The sequence below is a fragment of the Salvelinus namaycush genome, chromosome 6 (assembly GCF_016432855.1).
Source record: "Salvelinus namaycush isolate Seneca chromosome 6, SaNama_1.0, whole genome shotgun sequence".
Lineage (NCBI taxonomy): Eukaryota > Metazoa > Chordata > Actinopteri > Salmoniformes > Salmonidae > Salvelinus > Salvelinus namaycush.
The window spans coordinates 35,452,096-35,462,538 of record NC_052312.1 but is presented as its reverse complement, the minus strand read 5'-3'; positions in this window follow the sequence as shown (position 1 = coordinate 35,462,538).

Below are 10,443 nucleotides of genomic sequence, written 5' to 3'. Positions count from 1 at the left end.
TCTCGCTCGCTCTTTTGACGACTGCTCCACTTCCTCATGGCAGGCCAGGGTCCGGGATGGGTTCCGGAATGAGAACGTCTTGTTCTCCCCGGCTGTAGAGAATCAAAGCAAATGGCAGCTGCCAAGTACAGCTCATGTGACTGCTGTGTGAAAATGCATCCCGCTCCCTACCCAACCCACCCCTCTGCCAGTCAGCTTGACAACCAACCCTCTCACTCATTCGCTCGCTCTTTCTTTCACCTCTCTTTATTCATCTCTCGGTCTCTTTCTCCCTCTCCCTCTCATCCAAATTCCAGTATGCTTAATTGGTGGGCCCACACATTTAGACAGCCTTGCCAGAGTTGTTTTATAATTTTCACATGACATTTACCCACTGACAAAGAACCGAATGCAACTGCAGTTATTGTCAGAATGATAAATAACTGATATGGAAATTAAAAAAGGTTTTCAACCTTTGTTACATAAGGGAGATCTTTTCAGGCAATTTGTAGACATCTCATTTTTCATTAAATAAAGGTGTGGGCAGGAGTTTTCTCCTCGTTTGACAGTACCCTACTGAGGTTTCATTACACACCCTCCCCAGGCCACCCCTGTGCCAACTCTGCCAGCCCAGACACACTGACACTGCATACCCATCCACCAGACTGCTCGGTTCTGGAATCAACCTGCTCTAGACTAGAGCCAGCTGCTCACCTCAGGGATAAAACCCTTCCATTCTAGAACAGTCTAGATTAGTGTTCAAGAGAGACTTAGAACTGTGTTTGAGCTGTTGTAGCTCTGGCAACAGTAGAGTTTGCTGAGAGCAGGAACAGGGAGGGCTCTGGATACACAAATGCCATGCCACGTTACGGTTAACATCTTGTTATCAAACACAGACACACACTCAAACAGACACACACTCCAACAGACACACACTAAACTTGTCTACGTCTGTTTCTTGTGAGCAGAGGCTGGATGGAGCATTTCAGCAGCGCTGCGCGTACAGCTAGTTTCTCCCTCCGTTTCTCTGCAGCAGTGTAGCCTAATGTCTGCAGCTCTTCTGCTGCTTCCTGCGTCACTTCCCCTCCTAGTACACTGTGAGATGTAAACACAAGCGCACCCATGCTCGTTTGCATGAGTGCACACACACACAGTCGCACACATATACACACAGTCGCACACATATACACACAGTCACACGCACACACACAGTCGCTCACACACACACACAGTCGCACACACACACACACACAGTCACACACACAGTCACACACACACACACACACAAGGGTTGTTCATCACAACCACAAGCACCAAGCGGAAATAAAACTTTAACAGCTGGGTTAAAAACCAGCTGTCTCCCACTCAGAGGCACACAGATACATACAGAGACAAATGTATAACTAGCAACACACACCAACACTCTGAGTACAACACACCTGCCTGAGGAAATGCAATAATTCAACAACATCCCACACACAGTGAAACCACCAACCTCAGTGTTCTCTGTACTCAAATCAGTCTGCAATCCAAGTCTTTTCAAGTAACATTTGCTGAGCTACTGTTGACTCACCAGTAGTGATGGCTTATGGAGTTAGGGAGGAAGAGAGGGAGGGGAAAGAGGACAGGAATTAAATTGCAGTCTGCTGCAAATTACACAGACACAGGCGCTGTCTGCGTGCTTCAACTTTAAATACAGCCGTGGCTAAAAGACAAACACAACAACATATCATTAAATTAAATGGTATGTTTGTTGTAATGGACAAGAACAGACCCATTTGGCCTGTAACAGGGAGACTGTCAACACTGGACTTCATACATGGCCTGTGACGCAGACTGCGATGTCGGTTTCAGCATGGACGTACACCAGACACACACACACAAACACACACAAATACACTTAAGTACTTGAGTGACACTCTGGCCATTTTATGTCACTAATCTCGCTGCTTCCTCTGTAGTGAAGTGCAGCGCATAGTTTAGCTAAGTCATGCACCCTCCAGAGGAAACAACTGCTTATACCCCTGAACCTCTCCTTTGAAATGGGTGTTAGAATATCCCCACTAATAACAACTATAATAACATGAGTTATGTTGACACACTCAATCTCACTCAACGCTTTGGAATGTCAACCCTGCTCAAACTCAAACATGCTTCATTCACATGTCTTCTGATTGTTGTTGACAACTGTATATTTGGGGTATTTTATTAGGATCTCATTAGCTTTTTGCGATAGTAGCAAATACTCTTCCTGGGGTCCATATAAAACATGAAACCTGACATATACAGAATATTAATAGACAAGAACAGCTCAAGAACAGAACTACATACATTTTAAACATCCCACATAGCCTACATATCAGTATATCAGTGGAGGCTGGTGATGGGAGGACGGCTCATAATAATGGCTGGAACGGTACAGTACAGACACATAAAATATCTAGGTCAAATAGGGGAGAGGCGTGTGGTGAGGTGTTGCTTTATCTGTTTTTTTAAACCAGGTTTGCTGTTCACTTGAGCAATCTGAGATGGAAGGGAGTTTCATGCAATCATGGCTCTATATAATACTGTACGTTTTCTTGAATTTGTTCTGGATTTGGGAACTGTGAAAAGACCCCTGGTGGCATGTCTGGTACGGTAAGTGTGTGTGTCAGTTCTGTGTGTATGTCGACTATGCAAACAATTTGGAATTTTTAACACATTAATGTGTTTTTTTTAAATAGGAAGTAATGCATTCAGTCTCAACTTTTAGCCAAGAGAGACTGGCATGCATCGTATTGATATTAGCCCTCTGATTACAGTGAAGAGCAAGACGTGCTGCTCTGTTCTGGGCCAGCTGCAGTTTTTCTAGGTCCTTCTTTGCCGCAACTGACCATATGACTGTGCAATAATCAAGATAAGATAAAACTAGAGCCTGCAGGACTTGCTTTGTGGCGTGTGGTGTCAAAAAGCAGAGCATCTCTTTATCAATTACAGACCTCTCCCCATCTTCACAACAATTGAACCAATACGTTTTGACCATGACAGTTTACTATCCAAGGTGACACCAAGAAATGTAGTCTCTTCAACCTGCTCAATAGCTAGATTCTGAATTATCAGATTGAGCTGAGGTCTACAATTTAGGCCAATTTGGCACTTTGTTGACAAGGACATGAGGAACAAAAACAAAATCTCTCAGAATTAATTAAATGCTGGTCCAACACAAGATTAAAGGAAACATATTAAAAGAGGAAAATACATCAACATTTCTCTAGAATAACACACCTGTAATACCACAGAAATGGAAACCTACACCTGTAACGGTATTCCTCCTCCTCTACAACCGAAGAGGAGGAGTAGTGATTGAACCAAGGCGCAGCGGGTTGATATGACATAATTTTAATAAAACAAGACGGGAAAAACACGAAACGAAACCACTTGAAATAATTAACAAAATAACAAAACAAATGTAGACAAACCTGAACTATACGAACTTACATATAACACTAAGAACGCACGAACAGGGAAAACAGACTACACAAAAGGAACGATGTACAAACAAACCGAACAGTCCCGTATGGTGCGAACAAACACTGAAACAGGAGACAACCACCCACAACGAACACTGTGAAACAACCTACCTAAATATGACTCTCAATTAGAGGAAACGCCAAACACCTGCCTCTAATTGAGAGCCATACCAGGCAACCCTTAAACCAACATAGAAACAGAAAACATAGAATGCCCACCCAAACTCACGTCCTGACCAACTAACACATACAACAAACTAACAGAAATAGGTCAGGAACGTGACATAACCCCCCCCTTAAGGTGCGAACTCCGGGCGCACCAGCACAAAGTTTAGGGTAGGGTCTGGGTGGGCATCTGACCACGGTGGTGGCTCAGGCTCAGGACGAGGTCCCCACCCCACCATAGTCAATCCCAGCTTGCTAATCCCCCTCAGAATGACCACCCCTCTCTTCCACCCACCTAATATAGGCAACACAAAATAAAGGTACAGCTCCGGGACAAGGTAGCTCAGGACATAGAGGTAGGTGAGAATAGAGAGGTAGATAGAGAGGTAGCTCAGGATAGAGGGGCAACTCCGGACTGAAAGGCAGCTCCGGACAGAGAGACAGCTCTGGACTGAGGGGCAGTTCTGGATTAATGGCCGCTCTGGGCGCTCATGGCTAGCTGACGGCTCTGGACGCTCATGGCTGGCTGACGGCTCTGGACGCTCATGGCTGGCTGACGGCTCTGGACGCTCATGGCTCGCTGACGGCTCTGGACGCTCATGGCTCGCTGACGGCTCTGGACGCTCATGGCTGGCTGACGGCTCTGGACGCTCATGGCTGGCTGACGGCTCTGGACGCTCATGGCTGGCTGACGGCTCTGGACGCTCATGGCTAGCTGACGGCTCTGGACGCTCATGGCTAGCTGACGGCTCTGGACGCTCATGGCTCGCTGGCGGCTCTGGCAGATCCTGTCTGGTTGGCGGCTCTGGCAGATCCTGTCTGGTTGGCGGCTCTGGCAGATCCTGTCTGGTTGGCGGCTCTGGCAGATCCTGTCTGGTTGGCGGCTCTGGCAGATCCTGTCTGGCGAATGGCTCTAGCGGCTCCTGACTGACTAACGGCTCTGACGGCTCGGGACAGACGGGCGGCTCTAATGGCTCGGGACAGACGGATGGCTCAGACGGCGCTGGGGAGACGGATGGCTCAGATGGCGCTGAGGAGACGGATGGCTCAGACGGCGCTGGGGAGACGGATGGCTCAGACGGCGCTGGGGAGACGGATGGCTCAGACGGCGCTGGGGAGACGGATGGCTCAGATGGCGCTGCGGAGACGGATGGCTCAGACTGATCCTGTCTAGCGGAAGGCTTTGGCTGCTCCTGTCTGGCGGAAGGCTCTAGCGGCTCCAGTCTGGCGGAAGGCTCTGTAGGCTCATGGCAGACGGGCGGCTTTGCAGGCTCATGGCAGACGGGCAGTTCATGCGGCGCTTGGCAGACGGACAGTTCAGGCGCCGTTGGGCAGACGGCAGACTCTGGCCGGCTGAGACGCACTGAAGGCCTGGTGCGTGGTGCCGGAACTGGAGGCACCGGACTGGAGACACGCACTTCAAGCCTAGTGCGGGGAGCAGGGACAGGGCACACTGGACTCTCAAAACGTACTATTTGCCTGGTGCGTGGTACCGGCACTGGTGGCACCGGGCTGAGGGCACGCACATCAGGACGAGTACGGGGAGAAGGAACAGTGTGTACAGGGCTCTGGAGACGCACAGGTGGCTTAGTGCGTGGTGCCCGAACTGGAGGCACTGGGCTGGAGACACGCACCATAGGGAGAGTGCGTGGAGGAGGAACAGGGCTCTGGAGACGCACTGGAAGCCTGGTGCGTAGTGTAGGCACTGGTGGTACTGGGCTGGGGCGGGGAGGTAGTGCCGGAAATACCGGACCGTGCAAGCGTACTGGCTCCCTTGAGCATTGAGCCTGCCCAACCTTACCTGGTTGAATGCTCCCCGTCGCCCGACCAGTGCGGGGAGGTGGAATAACCCGCACTGGGCTATGTAGGCGAACCGGGGACACCATGCGTAAGGCTGGTGCCATGTAAGCCGGCCCGAGGAGACGTACTGGTGGCCAGATATGAAGGGCCGGCTTCATGACATTTGGCTCAATGCCCAATCTAGCCCTACCAGTGCGGGGAGGTGGAATAACCCGCACCGGGCTATGAACACGTACAGGAGACACCGTGCGCTCTACTGCGTAACACGGTGTCTGCCCGTACTCCCGCTCTCCACGGTTAGCCTGGGAAGTGGGCGCAGGTCTCCTACCTGCCCTTGGCCCACTACCTCTTAGCCCCCCCCCCAAGAAATTTTTGGGTAGTACTCACGGGCTTTTCGGGCTTCCGTGCCAGACGCGTCCCCTCATAATGCCGGTTCCTCTCTCCAGTTTCCTCCGCTCTCCGAGCTGCCTCCAGCTGTTCCCATGGGCGGCGATTCACCTCCACTTTAGCCCATGGTCCTTTTCCTTCCATGATCTCCTCCCAAGACCATAAATCCTGCTTCGTGCGCTGTCCGTCCCTCCCGTTACACCGCTGCTTGGTTCTGGTTATTTGGTGGGTGGTTCTGTAACGGTATTCCTCCTCCTCTACAACCGAAGAGGAGGAGTAGTGATTGAACCAAGGCGCAGCGGGTTGATATGACATAATTTTAATAAAACAAGACGGGAAAAACACGAAACGAAACCACTTGAAATAATTAACAAAATAACAAAACAAATGTAGACAAACCTGAACTATACGAACTTACATATAACACTAAGAACGCACGAACAGGGAAAACAGACTACACAAAAGGAACGATGTACAAACAAACCGAACAGTCCCGTATGGTGCGAACAAACACTGAAACAGGAGACAACCACCCACAACGAACACTGTGAAACAACCTACCTAAATATGACTCTCAATTAGAGGAAACGCCAAACACCTGCCTCTAATTGAGAGCCATACCAGGCAACCCTTAAACCAACATAGAAACAGAAAACATAGAATGCCCACCCAAACTCACGTCCTGACCAACTAACACATACAACAAACTAACAGAAATAGGTCAGGAACGTGACAACACCAAAACACACACACAAAGAGACATGCACACAGACACACACACACACACACACACCAGGGTGTTACACGAAAAAGAGCTCGATTCCTGTGAAATTTACCACGTCCTTCAATGCTTCCTCTTTTTATGTAAAGTGATTCAGGCTGGCAGTGACTCAATCAACAAATAAAGTCATAAATGGACAATGGACCGCAGTAGGTACAGCCTTAAGTCTGCATAGAGTTGTGAGCAAAAAAGGTAACCTATAGTGGAGAAAGGCATGTAGCTATGTGTACATTACTATCTTACTAGTTTTGCTGACAGGACAGGACATGAGAGCATTTTTATAGCTGTGTTCATAGCCGCGGGAAGTAGTTTGAGGGTGCTGCGCTATTTTTATTTATTTATATATTTTTTTATTCTTCTTCTTTTTTATTCTGATTTTTTAGGAGGGCGCTGCAGCACCCTCAGCACCCACACTTCCTGCAGCTATGGCTGTGTTTACTGAGAGTGCTGGGTTAGAGAGCCCCATCTCTAGAAAGCATATTTTCTTATACTGTACAGAGGGATGTCAGCCTGCTCTGCTGTGACAGGAGGAGATTTCATGCCACCTGTGTTTTGGCTCTTAGGCTAGTTTTTGTGGCTAAATGGAATTCAATGTAGAGGTAAACACCTGGTTGTTGGTTACCTTGTCAGATGGATAGAGATTTAGACTAGACTGATGTGCTCTTTTCTTATACACACTCAAAAACAATGATAAAATGTAGTTGACCTGGGCAATGTTACAATCTATCAATTGGCCATTGGTCTCTCTAGGTCTTGTCACATACGTGCAAAGGAGATGGAGATGCGCATTCCCGTGCTCTGTGCTCGTTCCAAAGGCGGTCAGTTGCAAGTATTTTTTTGTGTATTCAAGAGAACTGGGAACTCAGAAAACAACAATGTCAAATCATGGTGTCAGTGATATTTGGTTAAAGACCTGGAGAATAAACCCTCCTCCTCACAGCTGCCCATGTCCCTTAAAGTTGATGATGTGGTTGTTACTGACAATAAGCACATGGCTGAGCTCTTTAATCACCACATCATTAAGTCAGGATTCCTATTTGACTCAGCCATGCCTCCTTGCCCGTCCAACATTTCCTCATCTCCCACCCCTTCTAATGCGACTATCCCCAATGCTTCTCCCTCTTTTCCCCTGCCCTGCTACAAAGTTTCTCCCTGCAGGCAGTCACTGAATCTGTGGTGCTAAAGGAGCTCCTGAAACTTGACCCCAAAAAACCATCTGGGTCAGATGGTTTAGACTCTTTCTTCATTAAAGGTTGCTGCCCCTATCATCGCCAAGCCTATCTCCGACCTTTTTAACAGGTCTCTCCTTTCTGGGGAGGTTCCCATTGCTTGGAAGGCAGATGCGGTTAGTCCTTTATTTAAAGGGAGAGATCAAGCTGATCCCAACTGTTATAGGCCTTTTTCTATTTTGCCCTGTTTATCAAAAGTGTTGGAAAAACTTGTCAATAATCAACTGACTGGCTTTCTTGATGTCTATGTTATTCTCTCTGGTATGCAGTCTGGTTTCCGCTCAGGATATGGATGTGTCACTGCAACCTTAAAGGTCCTCAATGATGTCTCCATTGCCCTTGATTCTAAGCAATGTTGTGCTGCTATTTTTATTGACTTGGTCAAAGCTTTTGATACGGTAGACCATTCCATTCTTGCTGGACGGCTAAGGAGTATTGGTGTCTCTGAGGGGTCTTTGGCCCGGTTTGCTAACTACCTCTCTCAAAGAGTGCAGTGTATAAAGTCAGAAAATCTGCTGTCTCAGCCATTGCCTGTCACCAAGGGAGTACCCCAAGGCTCAATCCTAGGCCCACGCTCTTCTCAATTTACATTAACAACATAGCTCAGGCAGTAGGAAGCTCTCTCATCCATTTATATGCAGATGATATACAGTTTTATACTCAGCTGGCCCCTCCCTGGATTTTGTGTTAAATGCTCCACAACAAAGCTTTCTTAGTGTCCAACAAGCTTTCTCTACCCTTAACCTTGTTCTGAACACCTCCAAAACAAAGGTCATGTGGTTTGGTAAGAAGAATGCCCCTCTCCCCACAGGTGTGATTACTACCTCTGAGGGTTTAGAGCTTGAGGTAGTCACCTCATACAAGTACTTAGGAGTATGGCTAGACGGTACACTGTCCTTCTCTCAGCACATATCACAGCTGCAGGCTAAAGTTAAATCTAGACTAAATCTCATATATATATATTCATATATATATATATTTAAATCCCAGACCCCATCCCCGCAGGAGTGCCTTTTGCCTGTTGGTAGGCCATCATTGCAAATAAGAATGTGTTCTTAACTGACTTGCCTAGTTAAATAAAGGTTCAATAAAATAAAATAAAAAATATTCAGGTTGGTAAATCCGAGGTCTAGGAATATGCCCGAGATTCCGACTTGCAATTCCAAATCGGATGAACTTTCAAAACGATTTTTCCCTTTCAGAGATAGTTTTTTTCTCTCTCGAGTTCCCAGTTATCACGAATACACTGAAGTCTGAGATTTTCGAGTTCCTACCTGTTTTGAACGCTCACGTGTCCCTGACACTACTCCCACATACTGTACAAGGCAGTGACGTCGAATGTTATTGTCACATTTCCTTAACATCCCGTCCCCGTCCGACAGAGGGACTGTAGAACATGTTGATAAAGGATTTGGCCCCACCTGTAGGCTAACAGGGGGGTGGGTATAGGATATATCAAAGGCCTACAGCTACGCAGTTTCCGATTTGACAGTAGAAAGTTCTCCATGCATCGGACATATAAAGGCTACCCCAATCACAATGCTATAGCCCAGTATTCGGTTAAGTCTAGAACTTTACAATTATTTCACAGAAATAAACTTTAACCAGGTTATGAATGATTTTGCTACCCCATATTTTACATCACAATAGGCTATAATCCATAAAGATGAGTAGTTATGTTCTGTTTATGTTGCGTAATGATGACGATTGGAGAGATCTGAACATCACAAGTTATGAAAGTGCGTCCTCATAAAAATGCCGCCCTCTCGACTGTCAGTGCAAGCTCCAAATAACCTGTCTCGACAACGCAAAATCAGACTATAGTGGCGACATCAATTTTAGTTTAAACTAAACATTTTCTTGCTCGTATTTTCTAGCCTTGGACCAGACAGCGGTCTGTGTGTTGTTGCGGTGCCATCCTTCAAGATATGGGTGAGGTGGACGACCTATAGGCATTATTTTTTAAACAACATACATTCAATAGGCTATCAAATATGTGTAGAAAGCAAAGACCCAGTTGTCGAGCTTACTTAACTTCAATCTGCGCAACACAAACTGGAATGTGGACATTGGCAAAGCTATAGAGAGCAAAAATCTGGCAGAACATTTTAAAAAATCTGCTCAGTCACAAGAGCAGGGGCGAATTTTCGTATTACGCACTTAGAGAAAACACAGAACACAATGCGATTCCTCCGCTGTATCAACACGAGAAAGCCAAAATAACGCGCGGAAAGCACCTGCGGTAACGCGCAGAAATGACAGCTGAGAAGAGCATAGAGAAACAGTGCCTCTACCCAGCTGCGTATCAACCATCTGGGACATTATATAAATAAGTTTACTCACGTGAGATGAGCACCGATTTCACTCCCAGGTAGATGGATGGAATAAACACGCACTTTCAAGGGATCTTCCCCTTCAAAAAGTGCTTAATAGCTGCAGGTACAATCGCGAATCGACAGACATGTCCCGTCTGATGGGGACGTATTCTGGACCGCCCCTGTCCCCCACTTGGTCCCCAGTTGCTCCGAGGCAATTGCGCGGGTGCAATTGCAGATGAGTGCGTAGATTTTTTTTAAATCAGCTCAGGGTACAC